A 19214-nucleotide genomic window follows, 5' to 3' on the forward strand; every position below is an offset into this window, starting at 1 on the left:
CTGGAAGGACAGTAGGGTGGAGAAAAGGAGGTAAGCAAGTAGGAGGGCTGTCAGAGGGGCAAGGGCTGCAGGTTGAGTCGCTTGTATTTCCAGGCTGCCAGGAGTAATCATCATACCCCTGGATGGATCACCATGGCTGGGGCCAGGCAATAAACCAAACCTATTACTGTTTGTGCCTCACAGGAGAGGGTCCAGCTTGAGAACATGTGGAAAAGTTTTTCTGAAACGGAATTCTGATAAGAGACGAGGATAGAAGCGCTTATTTTCTAACACGAAGGAACTGAGACCTTCTTTGTATTTCAGAGCCACACAGGAATGTATTTCAAGAAAACTTTCTTTTATTTTAGGATTTTGTTTTAGGATTATCTGCAAACACTTATCCAAACAAGAAAAGCAGATCAGTGCAGTAGAGGAATCATTGGGTTGTGTGGCATGTCCCACCCTGCTTATGGTGAGAGAGAGGATCCACCTATAGCAGAAGCATGGTACAGGAGAACAGTAGCAGCAGCTGGATATGAATAAAATTTCCTAGCATGCTACCCTAAGGATGAAAGCATCTGGGTTTTTTTGCTTTTTTTTTTTCTATTTTTAATTCTCTAACTAAGAAACACTAAAGCCAAGACTAGTAATGAATCCACCGTGAAGATGTGTTAATTAGGACTTCAGGCTTTTTCCTTCTCTCTTAGTAGAGCTCCCGTCAACACTGAGAACACAGCTGTAGAGCAGTTCGAAGAAAAAATTGGTGCATACAAGAAGTCTGGACAGTCAGGAGGCCTTGCAGATCATCTAATTGTGAGTTGAACAGTTTTTTGATCTCACTACTCTTTTATGAAGGGGCAAAGTCAAATAAAAAAAAAATAGATGTTTTCCCAGTGTTTGTAAAACTGTGGATCCTTTAAAACTCTATTCCTTCAAGGACAGCTGGGCTTTGGTGAGTTGATAGTTTAAGATTTAGGAAGCTTCTGGTCTATTGGGCCCATCCCTGAACTTAAGTATTGGGTCATGGGGTACATTAGGATGAGCTCTGGGGCTCTCTGGATTGGCTGCACATATCATTTTGGCTTTTGTGGCTTTCTGTATTCGTGGAGTCAGGAAAAAATTATTCAGCTAAGCAGAAGATTATTACTAAGAGACTGAATGAAGTCCTCAATTATTTAGATTCAGTTTAGGTGACTGGAAGCTTTACTAGGTATATTCATTTGTGGAGGTGAGACGGCTGTATTTGAAGCAGCCTTTTGTGTGTGCCTGTGTCTACCTACACAGCTTATTGAGGATAAATGAAAGGAATTAAAAGAGTGGCTCAAAGTGCCTATTGGTGTTGACAGATGTGAATTTTAAGCAAGGAGCAATGCTTTTGAAAATTAAGATATTAAAATAGATCAAACTGGGAAAAAGGCCACAGGAAAGCTAAGTAAATTTTCAGGCAGATGGATAGGCCCAATTAAAACCATCAGACTTCATTATAATTGTGCAGGCAAGGGTTACAGCTTCTCTATCTATACAGGGATACTAGCTATGTGACTCAATTATTTGCTATGTAGACGGAAACAACAATTCTACAGAGGAAACCCACTGACTCTGGAAAACATTAACATTCAAGGCTCCTTTGGCATCAGAGGGGTTTGATTACCAAAATTGAATATAAAATATGTAAATATACATATACATATACACGTCGTGGTTTAACCTGGCAGGCAGCCAAATACCATGCAGCTGCTTGCTCGCTCGCTCACTCCCCCCTCCCCGCCCCCCCGCAGTGGGACGGGGAAAGAATCAGAAGGGTAAGAGTGAGAAAAACTTGTGGGTTGAGATAAAGACAGCTTAATAGAACAGAAAAGGGAAAATAATAATAATAATTACAGAATATACAAAATGAGTGATGCACAATGCAATTGCTCACCACCCACGCTGACCAATAACCAAGTAGCAATCGGTACTTCCTGGATCATGCCTACCATTCATATACTGAGCATGATGTCACATGGTATGGAATACCCTGTTGGCCAGCTGGGCTAGCTGTCCTGGCTGTGCTTCCTCCCAGCCACTGCTTGGTAGCATGGAAGTTGTCCTTGACAGGGTACTTAGCAACAACTGAAAATATCAGTGTGTTATCAACATTCTTCTCATACTAAATCCAAAACAGCACTAAGAAGATATTTAACTCTATCCCAGCCGAAACCAGGACAACACATACACATACAAATATATGCAACAATATACACCTATACAATAATATAAAAACAAGTATAACTATTAAGACAGTTTGAATCTGAATTTTTTAGAACAGGAAAGGGTTTTTAGCTAAAGAGTAAAGAAGGAAAAAATTACAGCTTGCCTGGACTGTGATTTGTACAGAAAATTGTGGCTTTCATAGACAAATACTTGTATTTTCAGATTTCCAAATTGATCTCCTGGTCTCAGTAGAAGACTACCAAATCAGAAAGAGGATCAACTTTAAATCTCCATCTTGAGACTACCAACTTTCAATTTTATGAGAGAAAAGACAAAGTCTTGCAAAGTCTGTCCATGTCAATGCCTTTGCTCTTTGCTCAGCTAAGGCAAACTGACCTCAGGGCTTCCACTGGATTGTGTACAGCTTTGGCAACCAGCCAAAACCTGGGACTGGGCCACATGTTTTTAAGGGATGCCATGGGAGCCGACATTTACTTAAGGAAGTTGTTTAGTTTAGATCTTACATATGGTTGATGTGACTAGATCCCAGAAATTAATGAAGACCTGAATAACTTTTACTTTATATTCATTCTCCTGGAAGAGATCAAACAATTCATCTGTTTGAGGCTACGTATAAGACCTTGTGAAATGTCCCAGTATACTTCAGCCATGTATATTATAATACGTAATTAATAGATAGCAATCATAACAAAACTCAGTTATGCATAATCAGCCATATCAAGCTATTTTTGAACTCTTTTAGTACTTGGCAGAATTTTTCTTTCAATTGTGCTTCATGTTCCCTAAATCCAGCCACTAATTCTTATGACTGTCAAACGCCTTAGTGAGTCTTTATAGAGCAACATGGTAAGTTTTGCACTTTATTAGCTTCAAAGAAACAGCACTGGTGGGTGTTTTTCCACATAGTTGCAGTATAAAGAATTTGGCTGTATCTGTTTGTTTTAATGTATACATCTGTTCCTTTTTGGCCTATAAATTTCAAAGTCATTGTAATGTGGAATTCAGATGCAAGCTGTGTTTTAAAGTGATTGTGTGTGACAAGTTTATGCAATTTAACCGCATATTTCATTCTTTATGACTGCTTTGAGAATATGATACCTGCCATAGTGACATGTCATATACTGTTTAGTTCTTCTGTTGTTAACTTTGCTAAATCCTTACAATTACAATTTTAAAGATGTCTGCATTTCCTCTTTCAGCATATCAAAAATATTTCATCCAAGAGATCATTTTCCCATCATTTCGTAAAAAACTTTTGAGGAGGCCTGCTAAGGGACATTATCTAATGGCAAGGATTAAATTTTTCTTACAAATGTTAAGCAAAATTTGAATATTTTATATCAGATTCACCCAACTGCTTTTGTCCCCCATGTTTAGATTCTGCTGATAAGACAACACATTTCTGTTCTTGATACCCTTCTTCAGTTAGAGTTGGAATTTACAGCAGTCAGTGAGAAGCAGCATTGCACTGTAGGAGGAATGTCTCTCCCCATCTCCACAGCCCAGATAGGGGCTCATCTTTCACCAGCTCAGCTCATAGACTCATAGCCCAGGCTCAGATTTGGGAGTCTGAAAAAGACTATTTCCTGTCTCCTTTCATAATTTCATTCCTCATACATATCATCAGGATTACCAGTGAACATACAAAAAACCCTCATACTCTTTCAATTTGCTTTTAGATAGATGAGAACTCAGTTGACTCATTTTTAAATGGTTTTCAAGTTTTGTAATTGTAGAAGGGATTAATGTAGCTACAGGAATAAAGGGAGTCCAGGTTTTTGTAAAAAAGAATTAAAGAAAAACATCAGGGTCTATACAGCACTGTTCAGTGAAAAGTCTGAAGAGCTGGAAAATTGTATAAGTTACAGGGTTTTGATGCTTCAGAAACATCGAGATGATTACAATCAAACGTTCCAGTGTTGTGTTCAGCAGTGGATTGGCAGCCACCAAAGGAGTTGGACCATCTGTAGATTTGTAGGAATGGGACAATCAGGAGGAAAAAAAAGGGATATCTTTACGAAGACAGTTGAATTCTGACTTGGAATATTGGATGATATCTTTGCTTCTGATATGGAGTTCTTATTAGATGATAGGCAATTCATTTAAACCCGACATTTTACAGATAACCATTAATTGCATTTTTCTCACTTTTTGGGTGCTTGTGTTGAGGCTCAAAAACCTGTTTTCTAGACATGCTGAATGCTCACAATTTCAGCCCAGAGAAATAAAGCTGTGCTGGAATATATAAGGGAATATGCACTCTTAAATCCTATGGGAAATTAGCTACTAGAGGTCTCATTCCGAATACATAGAATTAATGGAAATATTTGGCTGCAATCACTCTATGCATCAGTTTTCCACTTATAAAATGAGGCTGGTAATTTCTCTTTATTTCACGGGATTCAAATGTTCATTTCAGTACAGCAGGGATTAAGAAAACACTTGAAGAATACACTGGGATGGTACAAAATTTTACATTTCAAACAATAAAAACCCCCAAAAGTCTTACATTTCATTTTAAGTTAAACTAGAAATACGTGAAATTAAATGCCTTTTAGAAATGGACTACCATATTCTGAAAATGTTGAAACAGAATTTTTGTGTATTTTTACCTTTTTTTCCATTTGTTTTCAGGGAAAACAATTCAGTTAATTTGATGCATATTATTTGGTTGAATGAAATATTAAACCAAAAATTTTCACTGATATGTACATTAGCATTGTAAGATAGAAAAGCCTCAGATGGAATTAGCATTTTTTATTTAAATCAAGATTTAAGTAGACAATAGTAAATACTACTTTTAGTAATATTTTGAAACTGATAATAAAATAATAAAATAAAATAATAAAATATTAATGGCTTTTCTATTTCTTGGACTTTGTCAGATTTGTTCACTGTGTAAATAAGGAAACCTAAAAAAGAGCTTTAGCCTTCCTTAAATAAGTGCATTTATGTGTTCATTATATTTTTAATATAGGACATAATGTGTTTGTGTCTATTTATGTGATTACAGTAATTAATAAGAAAGGATTAAGTGACCAAAAAAAAAAAGTTTTCGAAGTGGCCATCTGAGTCATTCATTTATACTAAAACAGTGTTTTATGCCTCCTGTATGCTTTGTAAATTTTCTAACCCTTATTTTAGATGTAGCACATTTTACTAGGACTATATGTTTCTCATAGCACTTTTCCTACTCTGAATTTACATAAAATCCACTTGCATTTAAAGAAAACCTTTTCAGTTCATTTTGCTTTGCTTATAAATCAATTTTCATTGACCAGTTTCTGGTATTTCAGTTATTTCTCTGCATGAATGCAAATCAGATGTCAGTGTCTTTTGAATGCTCATTACGAGTGGAACTAATATAGTAAATGTATAAGAAAAAAAACTAAGTGTTTTTACAGATAAGTAATAGAGCTGCTTATAAAGCACAAAATATTTATGGTATTCTATAGTATGCAATAGTTATTTTATATGGATTTGTAATGGAGTTCTAGAATTCTCTACCCAGATATGTAATATGTAGGAAAAGACCGTAGGAATAATAGGACACTAAGAAAGTTTTCCACAAAGACTGGATTATTTTTATTATTTTTCTTAAAGCAACCAAATCATTCATTTAATATGTTAATTTTAGGGAGTATTTTCCTTGTATATCTAAGATTGCAAGATAAGGGAAAGAATTTTTTTCTTCCCTGTGCCTTACAAAGATAAATAAACACTGGAACAATTCATATTTTACACTGTCATATAAAACTAGGTTAACTTGATGTGGGGTTCATTATGTTGGGATGAAGGGATTCTATTTAGTTACTTTTCTAGTAAATTCAATGAGCTTCTTGCAGCTGTTTATTTTTAAGCTAACTGGGTCTAAGGATTTCTGTAAACTAAAAATATCTCTCTGCAGGGTAGCTTTCAGATTTCCAACTTCTAAATTGAGTTCTGCTGTCTTTGTGCTGAAAGATAGAATTAAAATTCCTGTGCAGTAAAATACTTCTCAGTATGCCTGATAGAGAAAGAATGAATCCCCATCTATTTCAGTCACAAAAACATAAATAAATAACTAGTCCCTGTATTTGCATATGTTTGTAGATATTCAATTTGACTTTTAGATACCTTGGTTGAGATGTTCAATATAAATAGATATTAGATTCAAAGATTAAGCTTTGAGCTGCAGAAAATACCATCTTATGGAAAGTAATTTCTCGAAGCATTTTATAAACAAGGTGTCAAATAAACTTACAGACCATCTAATATCCTGAATTTACTTACTTTCCAATCTGAAAGAACACACTTATTCCTATTCAAAAGGAATAGCCTATAATTCATTACACTAGGAAAGGTGCTTGCAAATGCAATGAAATTAAGAGGGACATAGTTTCAACTCTCCCTCAACCTCTTTTTTTTTTTCCCAGACTGCTTATGTAAAAAGAAGGTATACTTCCCTTGCCATTGCCTGGTTTCCACTGGGAATTGATGGCTAGATAGTCCAAATCCACTCAGCTCCTTTTCTCTGTTCTGGAAAGAAATTCCCTTCTGGGCCCTAAAGATACTGAGAACGGCAACGTGGGAGACTGCTATTTCCCACTATAGACCCTTTAGGGAAAATTAAAGCCACACAATAAAGTAGCAAGGCTCCTTCTTTCACAGATAGAGATATTTTGGATTACCTCCTTTTTTCCTCGTAAAGAGATGTGGCTGTACCTGAAGGGAAGTAATATATTCCTTTGTTATTGAAGCCACATGCCTTTTAGTTACCCACTTGATGTATGAACATCAACAGAATTATTTTCCAATTCAGAAGATGAGTTAATAGCTTCTTTTTTCTTCAAGGTATGCGTTGTGCTGCAGAGCTACAAGGACATATTATAATGATACCTGTAAGCCTGTCTTTCCTTAAAGGCAGTGTTAAATAACTTTTTATTCGACTTAAGAAGTTATTAAGGTTGTAATGAGAAGTGGTGTCATACTTGTCTGAGTGGATCCTGATACTAAGAAAAAAAAAAGTACATTCTACATCCTTTTGTTTATTAACTCTTTTTCTTTCTCATCCTTCTCCCCAAAAGATACAAAAGAATGTTCAGCAAAAACAGTACATAATTTATATAAGAAACTTCATGGAGTTTGCATTTTCCTAGCTCAATTTCATGCCCTTGAATACCTTGGAAAATTAATTTATGAATATACTTAAATGGCTAACTCTTCATTAGGCCTGTCAGTTCCTGAAAGAAGTATCTACAGGGTGTAAACTGGTATGACTAGAGAGATTTTCCAATTCACCTTGGGTGTGTCCTCTTATGTTGATAGTTACATGAATAGCCAACAGCACTTTTATGTGGATGATATATGACTTACATATAAAACTGTGCCAGCTATGTGTCTTATACCAACTCTAAATGAAATATTAGGGAAGTCTTCAAGATGTTGCCTTTTTTTTCATTTGTACTTTCATAAAACTATTTTACTGACAACTGAAAGTGCAGTCACATTCTAAATGCAAACTTGCATTTATCACAGAAACAGAGGTTTTATCGGCTCAAGGTCATATTAAGGGTTACTCATTTTTCTTTTATCATATTTCAGAGTATATGAGTGCTTATATGATAAAATGTTAGTGAAGAATTATATTTGGAACTAAAACAGTAGCAGTTATTATGTAACACAATTTTTTATCCAAAATTGGACTGGTTTTCAGGTATGTTACAATATGAGGATGTGATCATGAAATTTCTCCCTACTGTCAAAACTTCATTTTTTTGTCAGAATTGTGCTTCTTTTCGAAAGATTCTTCTTGAGAATAAAATATAATTCAATACATTCCTATTTCATCTTTCAAACAAAATACTAATTAATTTAAAATTTCATAGAACTGTGGCACCTCAGGCATGTAAAATTGTTAAAATAAATGCTAATGTTTCCTGAAACTTCTTCATAACTCTAGTTATCATTTGTCTCCATGAGGATAGGCAGTCATCTCAAAAATCCATTTTAAACCAATTTCTAAAACCATGGAAGTATTGCAATGTTATCATGTAAGACGTTTTTTAAGACAAAACCCTCAAACCTTTTTTACAGTGTTAAGCCTGGCTCAGTAGAAGTTCCATGTGGTGGACTAGAGTTAGTTAAATGGGGAAAAACTGCATTAGGAAAGCAATTAGAGGAAGTCACCTCTTATGAGAAGCAGCAGCATGCATGATGAATTATGGCGTCTATGTGAAGGCTTTTGAAATATGAACAATGAGTGGGGCACCACCTGTTTCAGAACCTGTCTGCTTTGTGGTCAATTGAAGAATAATGTTCTCTACATCAGCAAAAAACAGTGAATAACAAGCAAAACACACTGCGAAAGGAATCCTCTATGGAGGATTTTCATGAAGAAGGAAAAATGCTAGATATTTCACAAAATACTGCACTACTAAGATTGATTTTAACTGTAAGTTGTTTAGTGTGATGGGACTGGGTGGCAGAGGGAAAGCTTGAGATAGGCAAACAAACAGTAATCGGACTTTTGCTACGGACTTTGTTCACCAGGTTAAGATCATCATTCTAAATTAAGAGAAATACAATTTATATTCTTAGAAATAAGGTATATATACAGACTGTCCCTACATAGTGTTGTTGAAACATTACTGCTATTTGTCCCTAGTGCAGTGCACCTGCGAGATGTAACATACTTTTTTGGATAAAAATAAATGAACAAAGAATAGGTAATACTCACCTCACTGATCTGATAATGCATTTTCCAAATGCTCAGGGAACTGCTTAGCCTCAGGCCATAATAGCTTCCTAACAGAAACAGAAACAACAATTTTCTGTTTGAAAATATGTCAACATTTCAGTAAATGATCCTACTCTTTTTGAGTCAGACTCTTGGGCTGAGCTTTGTGTGGTTAAATAAGTTTCCTTTTCACTGACCTGATAAAGTGAGTTGGTTTCCTTTTCTTTTCCTCTTCTACTGCTTTGATTTCAGGGATATAATAAAATAAACTAAAAAATATGGCTTTTCATTCAAAATATCTACCTTGAAAAAAGACTATCTGATTTTTTTTACATCAAATTCACTGTGTTTTTCTTATGTTTTACCAGAGAACTTCATGTTGTTTGAATTTATTTATATTTTATGTTTGTTTATCATATATTAAAATAGACCAGAAAGAAAATGGCAAGCCATAAAATATGTTCATGTCACAAGAAGAATAACTTATTATGATTTAAAAGCTACCTGAACTTTCAGTTGGTAATTCCAGAAAAAGATGAACATATCTGACCACTATTAAAAAAAAAAAAAAACCAACAACAAAAAAAGAAAGATTTGAAATTTGCACTATAGTGTTCTGGATGTTGAATGACCTTTAAACATAGCTGAGTTTTGGAAGGAAGTGATTGCCACCAAAAAGACATCCAAGAAACCCCTTCAAATAAGGTCAGGTGTTGGAGGTGTTTGAGAAGGTCGATGATGCAGCTCTTTGAAACATGCAAGGACGGTAACACACGCTGGGACAAACTCTCCAGCTTGATTTACAGGGACTTTGTCAAAATCAGTAAGATGCAAACACAATTTTGAGTTGTCAGTGGTAGTAACTGATAAGATCTCAGATGATTAAACTGCAAAACTCTAGCAATGCCCCTGGTGATTTTTATTTTTATAAATTATTGACAACATTCAAATGGTTTCTTGGATTGAAACTTCTACTTGCTTCATTGATACAAGTTAGAGGACTTAGACAAAAAATATGCAAACTTCACATTTTTCTTTCTTTTTTAGAAACTGAATCAGCATACATTTATCTTTGAAACTCTTTTTATTCCTTTCTCTTTGTCTTTTTTTTTTTCAGTCAGCTGTATTTCTTTTGCTAAAAGTGTTTAAGAATGATTGTTTTATTGTCCAGAGTCTGACAACTTTTGACATGCTTAAGATTTTGCAATGAAAATCAATGCATATCTTCCTGAGAAACATACATATTTCTTCTGATAATATTGCATCCCTGTAATGGAGAGTTTGAGAGACGACTTTTTTTTGTAACATCTTCTCTGCTTTATCTTTCCCGAAATTAGAGTAAGGACAGCACCAATTTCATCTTCCAAGTCCTTTAGCATCAGATGTTTGTCTTGAAACAGCCTTTGACTATGCTCAAGCTCAGTCACATCCAATCATCAGCTTTTATCAAACCTCCTAGCTTCAGCACATCTGACACGGACCTTGATTTCCCAGGTGATGCTCAAGACACTACAAGATTTCAAATCAACAGCAAACATGTTGCAATAGCATGTGAATGAGAAAGCTAGCTCCCTTGCCAAAGACTCATGAATACTTCAGAGAGCAGAAAGTGCAGGTTGTTATTATTTTTTTCCTAGAGAATTTCAAGCATAATTCTTTTAATAAAATGTCAGTTTGGAAAATAAATTTTTCTCATTCCACAATGGCATAGGAAAATATAAACTGAATTTCCACAGGGATGGATAAGCCAGTTGCAATGCACTGGGCCATAATGAAGAAGTCTCATTTTTAATTCATCAGATACCTTCATCCAAGCAAATCTTCTTTTAGCAAATTCAGTAAATATGCTGATTCATATTCAGTGCAGGAATAATTCACATTTTAATATTAATTCATATAGTTTGCACTCATCAACAATGTTGGAATACATTTACCAGAGATGTCCCTGAAAAGAAAAGTAAGCTTGTGTACAACTTTACAGGCACATGGGTTACCTTTCTGGAGACCACACTCTCTCAGTCAGTTGTATATGTTCTAACATGAGAAAGAGAAAAGGGGGGTATATTCCCCATGTTTTGTTTTATGTAAATATTTTCTTCAATGTTGTTCAATAAGCATCATCAGAATTTTCCTTTGTAAGATTTATTTGGCTTTATAATCTAGCCTTTGTAAGTGAGGGATGGCTTTCCCATAAGAATTGGCTACGTCTGCACTTGCAAACACATACAACTAGGCAGCTAGCAAAGCAAGGTACAACAGGCACTTGTATTTTTAATCTCTCAGTGCAGAAATCCATTATGGAGTGTTTTATTTTGAATGAAAAATGAGTGATGGAAATCTATCCTGAGCTTGAAACACTAATGAAGAATTTTAATCCTTCAGGTTCTTAGGTTAACCTAATATTATACTGGATTATTCTAGTCTCTCTTACTCCCACTTTCCTCCCCGGTTATCAAAAGCTTTTTTGCAAAATACAAGAAAAATGCATTAAACTAAAAATTCAACTCCATGTAAATGTTTCAAGTAAAAAAATAATAATAAAAGGACCATTAAGAAAATTAAATTGGTAACAAAATTCCTCAAAACGTTTAAATCTGATTTTAAACTCCAAAACACAATGTTCTGTATTAGATTCACAGACCAAAGCTCAGCCAAAGAATACCCCCATAGTCTGAAAGTTTGTGCTCCACTTCATTCTCAGTTTTCACCTGCAAAACTCTAACTCTGCCAAAGACGCTGCTGCAGAAAATATATAGGGTATTTTTAATCTATGAAAGAGTTGTTAAGTAGGTATTCCTAATTTTATCTGCAGACACTGGCTGATGAAAATATTATGAATGTAAGTATGGATCCAAGTTGACTATGAAGAAATGAAAATAGTCCTAGCAGTGCTGAAGAGCTGGGCAATAAAATGCAGATGAAATTCAACACAAAATGCGTAGAAGTAATGCACACAAGATATAATATTCTTAATTTTATGCAGATGATAATAGTTTCTAACGTGCCAATTACTATTCATGAATGATATCCTGAAGTTATTAAAGAAAATTCTACGAAAAAACATCAGCTTGTCATTTAAGTGTTAAAAAAAAAGGAGGCAGAGGGAAGAAATAAATGACAGAAACTGTTAAGAAACTAGCAGAAATTTTGAAACAACAGTGATAAACTATATGTTGTGGCCTCAGTTTGAATACCTTAGTTCTCATCCCTTATGTCACAGTGTATATAATACAACTGGGTCAAGTACAGAGAGGAAGAGCTAGAACAATTAAAGGTAGAGCCACTGTAAGGGAATAACTAAATTGAAAAGCATTCTTCAGCACTCAGAGAGAGAGAAGATATGATAAACATAAGATCATGTGTGTCATGAAGAAACTGAGCATTCACGATCGTTCACTTTCTCCTCAAATACAGGAACAAAGGATTCTTCCAAGACATTGGCAGGCTACAGTTTCAAAAGAGGAACCCCTTCACACAACACAGAGTTAAACTGTGAATTGTATGCTGAACTCATTACAGACTTCTAGAATCCATATTTTTGGTGTTCAAAAAGCTGTTAACTGCACAATATAGAATATCAATCCACCCAGGGGTATTGGATGGAAGTATCAATACAAATACAAATATTATTGGCTCAAGAGGTCCCAGAGCAGGACCTTGCTGCGGGCTTGGTAATATCCTGAAAAAAAAAAAAAATTGTTTTGGTTTTTCCCCCCTATATTCTTTCTTAGGCCTTAACATTGGACGGTGTTGTTGGAATGACATTATTGGACTAGATTAATCTTCTGTCTGAACTTCTGTCTGCATACAGCCATTCTTACATCTTATGAAAATTAAAATCAAGCTTACTTAACTTTTTTGTTTTGCATTTGCCAGAAAAAAAATGAACTGCGCTTCTGCATTCTGCCTAACTTTACAAGTGGGTTTTCTTCACAGGTTGCTTAAGGGAAAAGTGTGAATAAAAGGTAAAAAATATAATTTTCCTAATAGGTCTTCCATTCAAATCTTCTGCTATAAACTGTAAAAAGCAGTTTATGAAACATGCTAGATTTATAAGTTAAGCTTTGGTTTTGCCTGTCTGCATAGAACACCTAGACAAGTACAGAAGTGAAAAAGGTAATTTAATCCTCAAAGTTTAGGGGGATCAACAAAGTTTAGTTGTCAATCATAGATGTATTGAGCTGTAGTAGGACAAAAGAACTTGGTAGATTGTTTGTTCTGGTCTGCAGATATCCTCTGTTCTATTGGAAAGCGAGGACATTTCTCTAAGCTTTTAAAAATAGTTTATTTTTCACATAGAAAGAGGAAAACAATGGAAGTACAAGAATGTGCTATAATCCATCTACAGTGTCTGTAGAGATTTCCTGAAATTAGCATTAGACCTAGAGCTTTCTCAATTTTTCATTTTTTTCTATTATTCTCAATTAATGAAATTTAAATTATTTTAGTTATATTTAAAAATATTTTAACATTTTAAATACATGGTAGCATAAACATCAACATAAGTGGTGGTATTTCTATGCAATTCTAATTTATGTACATCTTGAAATACTGAATTTTAGTATTTCTCTTTCATTATCTCTCTGCTGAACAGTAATGTATGTCCTGAGACCAACAGGAAAATTTCTGGAGGATGTAATTTAGGTATAAGTCTAGAAGTAATTTGCTTTATTTTCACATATATAATGCAAGTAACAGATATAGGAAAAAAAAATCCTTTTTTCAAGACTCCTCTCAAATATATCCATCAATAACCTAAAACACTTGACAATACAGACAAGGTCATGAATGATGTATTTAATTTAGTCTTGCTAAATGGTTGATGCTCTTATAGGCCCAAAATGACCCAAACAACAACAGGGCTCTGAGGGCACCACCGGGCCTTACTGTCCCTGTCCAGCCTCCTCAGGGCTTTCTCCCACCCCTGCAAACGGGCCAGGACCCCATTTCAGCCCAGCCTGGGGCTGCCAATCCCTGCCCCAGCAATATTGCAGGAGTGCCGGTCTCCAGCCCCACCTCCTTTTGCCCCTGACTGACCCCATCCCCTGGCTCATCATTTGCCATGCCTGGGCCATTGATGACCCTGTTACTAGCACCCAGCTCTGCCCGGTGTTGTTTTTACTAAGGCATAGCATTTTTTTTTTTTAAGGCATATTAACCAAGAATCTTATCAGTTTACCATTTGTGAGGAGGATACACAACTCACTTCTGTTTCAAACTGAATTGCTTGATATATCCTTCATAAAAGAAATGAAAGAAAGTACAAATAGCAGCATTTGCTTAAGAAAATGGTAGTCTATTTCAGGAAGGGAAAATTGAAGGAAAAAATGTTATGTGAACAAGCCTGAATAATGCAAATCACAATCATAGAGTTTTACAAACTTAAAAGGGTATCTTAGTTTCATGGTGAACAGATCAAACAAAAACAAAAGTGAGGATTGACAATTCAGGCCATAGTTACTGACAGACTGTAAAGAGCATCAGATATAGCTCTTAATCTACAGTATTGTAAGCAGTTGTGCCCAAGCTCATAATAACATTGTAGAGCTGTAACTAAGGCATACGTATTATCCAAAAATACAGAAGCATGAGAGTGTGAAATAAGCAGAAGATTAATATGATGTGAGGAACAGATACAATGAGACTCCAATTGTAAACCTGTATCTAGGTCCAGGGAAACGATTCAGAAAGCACACTGAAATCTGGAAAGAGCTCTGAAAAGAGCTACAAGAATGACTTTCATCTTTAGAAAACTCAATCTTTAGAAGCTCAGTGTGTGAAATTTATGCAAGAAAAGACTGTAGCATGCCTACATCATGTGTTGTAAGTATCTAGAGGAGGAAAAAAAGACACCAGAGAGCTCTAATCATAATGTCTACCAGCGGTGAAAAGCTAAACCAAACAAAAACAACCTAACCATTGATACTGCACACCTTTATTTTCTTTTGACAGTGACAGCACTGAGAACTTAGCTAAAGATGTGGCAGGATTCAAGTCAAGAGCAGATATTTCTCTTATTACCTTAGATACCTTGTTGCAGAAGTTACAAGCTGTTCTGTGGAACAGTTACAGAGATGGAGGTCAGGTAGCAGAAAACAGCAGTTGCTTTCATACTACAAAGTCCAAGAGCCTGTAAATCCTCTGTGGCTGATATTACAAGCAATTTAGGAAACAGAAGTTTACTTTTGCTGAGAATTTAAGTTAAGAGAAAAAAAGGTTGTTGATGTATGAAAGCAGTTTAATTCAACAAAGATATATAATCATTTTTGTAAACGTAACTTTATATATATTATTATTTAAGGACATTGATATTCACTTAAGTTTGAGGTGCCTCTTCCTTCAATTCCCTGTGTGTGATAAATTTATATGTATAATTTATATATTATACATTATATTATATATATAATATATATCATATATCATATATATGTATATGATAAAATTTCATAACATAATTAAATAGCTAATTAATTAAGTAGCTGCAAACCTAGACAGGATATACCACATTGTTCCTGATGATTAAATATGAAAATTAAAATCAAATAAATTTTTAAAAAGTATGTCAGAACCAATTGCTCTTTTGTCTGTATTTAGTGCAAGGCAAAACAATACAGTGTAATAAAAAGGAAACTATACAATGACACAAAAATGTATAAAGCTCTACTGTGATTAATGTACAGGATAAACCTGTTCAGTTTAGATGCAATGGATGTCCCAGAAAGGCAAATTTTTCTATTAGTTTTGAAAACTATATTTAGAAGTGTTCTTTCAAAAACAGCTGACTCAAAAAAACCTCAGCAACTTCAGTGTAGACCTCATATTCCCCTCTGCCTATGTGATATATTTTTGGTTCAAACTGAAACTCTTGTTAGACACATTAGAAATACTAACCTCATTAATATATCTTCAGTAAAGCCTGGTCTGTCAGGCTAGATAAAAGAACAGAAGGCATGACTTATGAAGAAAGACTGAATTACATAATTGAGGATTTGTTTTGTTTTGGTTTGGTTAGAAGGCTGTCCTGAGAGACATAATCTCCAGATACAAAGAGGACGGTGTTCAAAATGTAATCAAAAGGCATATTTAAAAATCTCTGATAAATGTGGGTTTAGTTTAGATATTTTCTACAAAAGAATTTAATAGAGAAAATGTCATTCATCACATGGAAATTCTTTCTTTTCTGTCACTAGACTGTAATCTGTATCAGGCACCTTTCAGGTGAATATTGTAATAACTGCCATGGTATATTTAGAGAAGGGTTACTCCCAAGCCGTACAGCCAAATCTGTTTCATTTTGCTATAATAGTAGAAAGACATTGTTTTAGAATGAGTCTAAGCACAATTCTGCAATTTAAGCATTAGAGTATTCACTGGGGGGTGTCATAACTTCACAATCATGTTACAATGATTACTTAATATTACATAGTGAATTAAACCAGATGAGGGAGTCACTCTTTCTTTCTGGACCAATGAATATTTAATTATGCTGTGCAAAGAGGAAATAATTTTAAACAGGGAGACTGGGAGTTGCACAATTCCTGAGAAATGATGTCTACTATTTCCTTTAAATGTATGTTCACTCTCAGAAGAGAATTGAATACAAATCTTACGTAACTTGAGTTAATGCTCTAACCACATGGAGCTATGTTAAGGGAAAACTGGTAGCAAGAGTATCAGATGAACTGTGCCTTACAGTTAGATATGCTCTGGGAATGCTCAGCAGCTCCCGTATCTACTGGTGGGAGAGGCAATATATCTAACTGACAGGTAGAGACAGGCCTTTTACACACGGGAAAGAGTCAAGCTATTCAGCACCGAGTATGGCCATGATTCAGGCAACGTGCAACCTCACCAGTACTAACATCCAGATACTAGGCACTTCAAATACTCTAAAAGTTAGTTTGCAGCTAAAATTGCATTTTAAGGATGTTGGGCTTATGAACTTACAGGTTCAACTAGCTGGGATATAAGTCCATAAATCTTCCAGATTTTATCTTCTAATATACATACTTGTTTCCCAAAATATAAAGTAACTTCTGAATCCTGAAACAAAAAGAAATGTAAAAGTTACACAGGCAACATCTTTTTTTTTTCCTTTGTAACATCTGAAGTTTTCTTGAGTTCATCTCTTGCAGTTGTAACCTGAGAGATTTCAAAGAATGCACAAATGGGCAAAGTTGCAGAAATTAAGACCTGTATACTCACCAGGGGTTTTACTGTCCATGGACATGCTGTCCAGGAAACAATGTTCTCAGAGTTTTCTTAGCCCCTTGAGACTCTCTAAAAATTTTGTTATGAGATGTCTGAGCTTATTTGTCTTATGAGGCTACATATTTAAAACCAAACAAATTTTGATTTTACTGAGTGCGGAACTATTCAACGACCCAGAGGATTTTTTTTTAGCTAGCAAACATATTGACAAAAAATAATAAAATCAGTATTTTTCCATGCCAATAAGAATGTTAGATTCCACAGGGAGAGAAGGAGTGAATGTGAAGATATTTAACTGTTTTATAAGGACAGGGTCAAAGCTGAGAAAAGAACTCCAAAGATAGAAATTACGCATGAATCACAGGATCCCTGGATGGTTGAGGTTGGAAGGGACCTCTGGAGGTCAACTGGTCCAACCCCCCTGCTCAAGCAGGGACACTTAAAGCCAGTTGCCCAGGACCATGTCCAGATGGCTTTTTAATATCTCCAGGGAGGGAGACTCCACGACCTTTCTGGGCAACCTGTGCCACTGCTAATTCATCCTCACAGTAAAAAAGTGTTTCCTGATGTTCAGAGGGAACCTCTTGTGTTTAAGGTTGTCCTCATTGCCTCTTACCCTGTCACTGGACACCACTGAAAAGAGCCTGGCTCCATCTTCTTTATATTCTACCTTCAGATCATACCTTCTTTACATCCTACCTAGCTTCTCCAGACTAAACAGTCCCAGCTTTCTCAGCCTTTCCTCATAGAAGAGATGCTCCAGTGCCTTCAGCATCTTTGTGGCCCTTTGCTGGACTCTCTTCTGTATGTCCATTCTTTTCTTGTACTGAGGAACCTGGAACTGGACACAGTAGTCCATACACAACATATAGTCGTAATTTGTCTGTTCTGTCTCTGCCCTCTGATTATTACTAAAGTTTTCATTACATCTAAGAACAGTGAAGAGTGATCCTTTACTAGTTAACATCCAAACACAGCTGCACCCAGTGCAGTCCTCCAGGCTACAGGATCTCAAGAGGAAAACTTTCTATCTAAGCCAGTCACTGGCAGTCTGTGCCATGTCTCTGCCAAGAGAAATTAAATGTTCATTTTCAAACAGCAATTTTGTGTTTCAGTATGTTTAGTCATTGGTGGGTTTAGTACTGTTTTTTCTTGGTCTGCATTTTGTTTTGTACATGACTATTGTGGTATTATAAAAAACTAAAATAAAGTAAGTATTTTCCTACAGTGTTCTGATACCCATCATCAGGTCATATACAATGGAAAGGGAAAATCTGTCATTTACAGTAAAGTTTTATTTAGTAGAGATTCATAAAAAGAGAGGTTCCTTTTCAGAATTTTGGGTAATTATATGAATGAATGGTTGAAATATCACCCATGTTGGTTTTTGTCAGCATGCTTTTTGGACTATAAAAGTCTCAGAGACATAACACTAACACCTACAATGTATCGTTATATACTAACACATTCCCATTTAAGAAAAAGAAAGGGAAAGTCTTATTCAACATTGCCATACACCTAGCTTGGCAAATACACAGAATTTGTTTCAAATGTATCTGAATTAATATTTGTATATGTAAAGAGTAGAGGATCTAATCCAAAGCTCATCAAAATCATTCAGTCAATGACCACCAGTCTTTTCAAAGGTATCTGTACCAAAACCAAAATGTACATGCACAGAATTGTTTCTCAGTCTCCATAAGATTTTCTCAAGCAGAGTCAAATGGTTTTGAAAAAATCAGGTGGTGTAAAATTTATGGTCACATTTTAGAAATCTGGTCTCTAATAGCCATAAAATAACAAAGTCTAATAGCTGACCAAAATACATTTTATTTTCATAGGGTTTCATTTAGGCTAACAAAAATCTGTTAGGATACAATATCATCTTAACTATGCAGGCATAATGACTGATTTTCTTAATATTTTATATTATTAGCTTGAAGCATCACTGATTGAATTGAAAATGATTCAGCCAAAATTTATTTAGAAGGACATAAAAGTAGGGCTTATATGGCCTTTTATAATACCAAGAGAAACAAAGGCATTTATTACTTTGAGAGATAATGCTGAACATTACTCATTGCTACTGTCA

The sequence above is a fragment of the Calonectris borealis genome, chromosome 1, assembly GCF_964195595.1.
Source record: "Calonectris borealis chromosome 1, bCalBor7.hap1.2, whole genome shotgun sequence".
Lineage (NCBI taxonomy): Eukaryota > Metazoa > Chordata > Aves > Procellariiformes > Procellariidae > Calonectris > Calonectris borealis.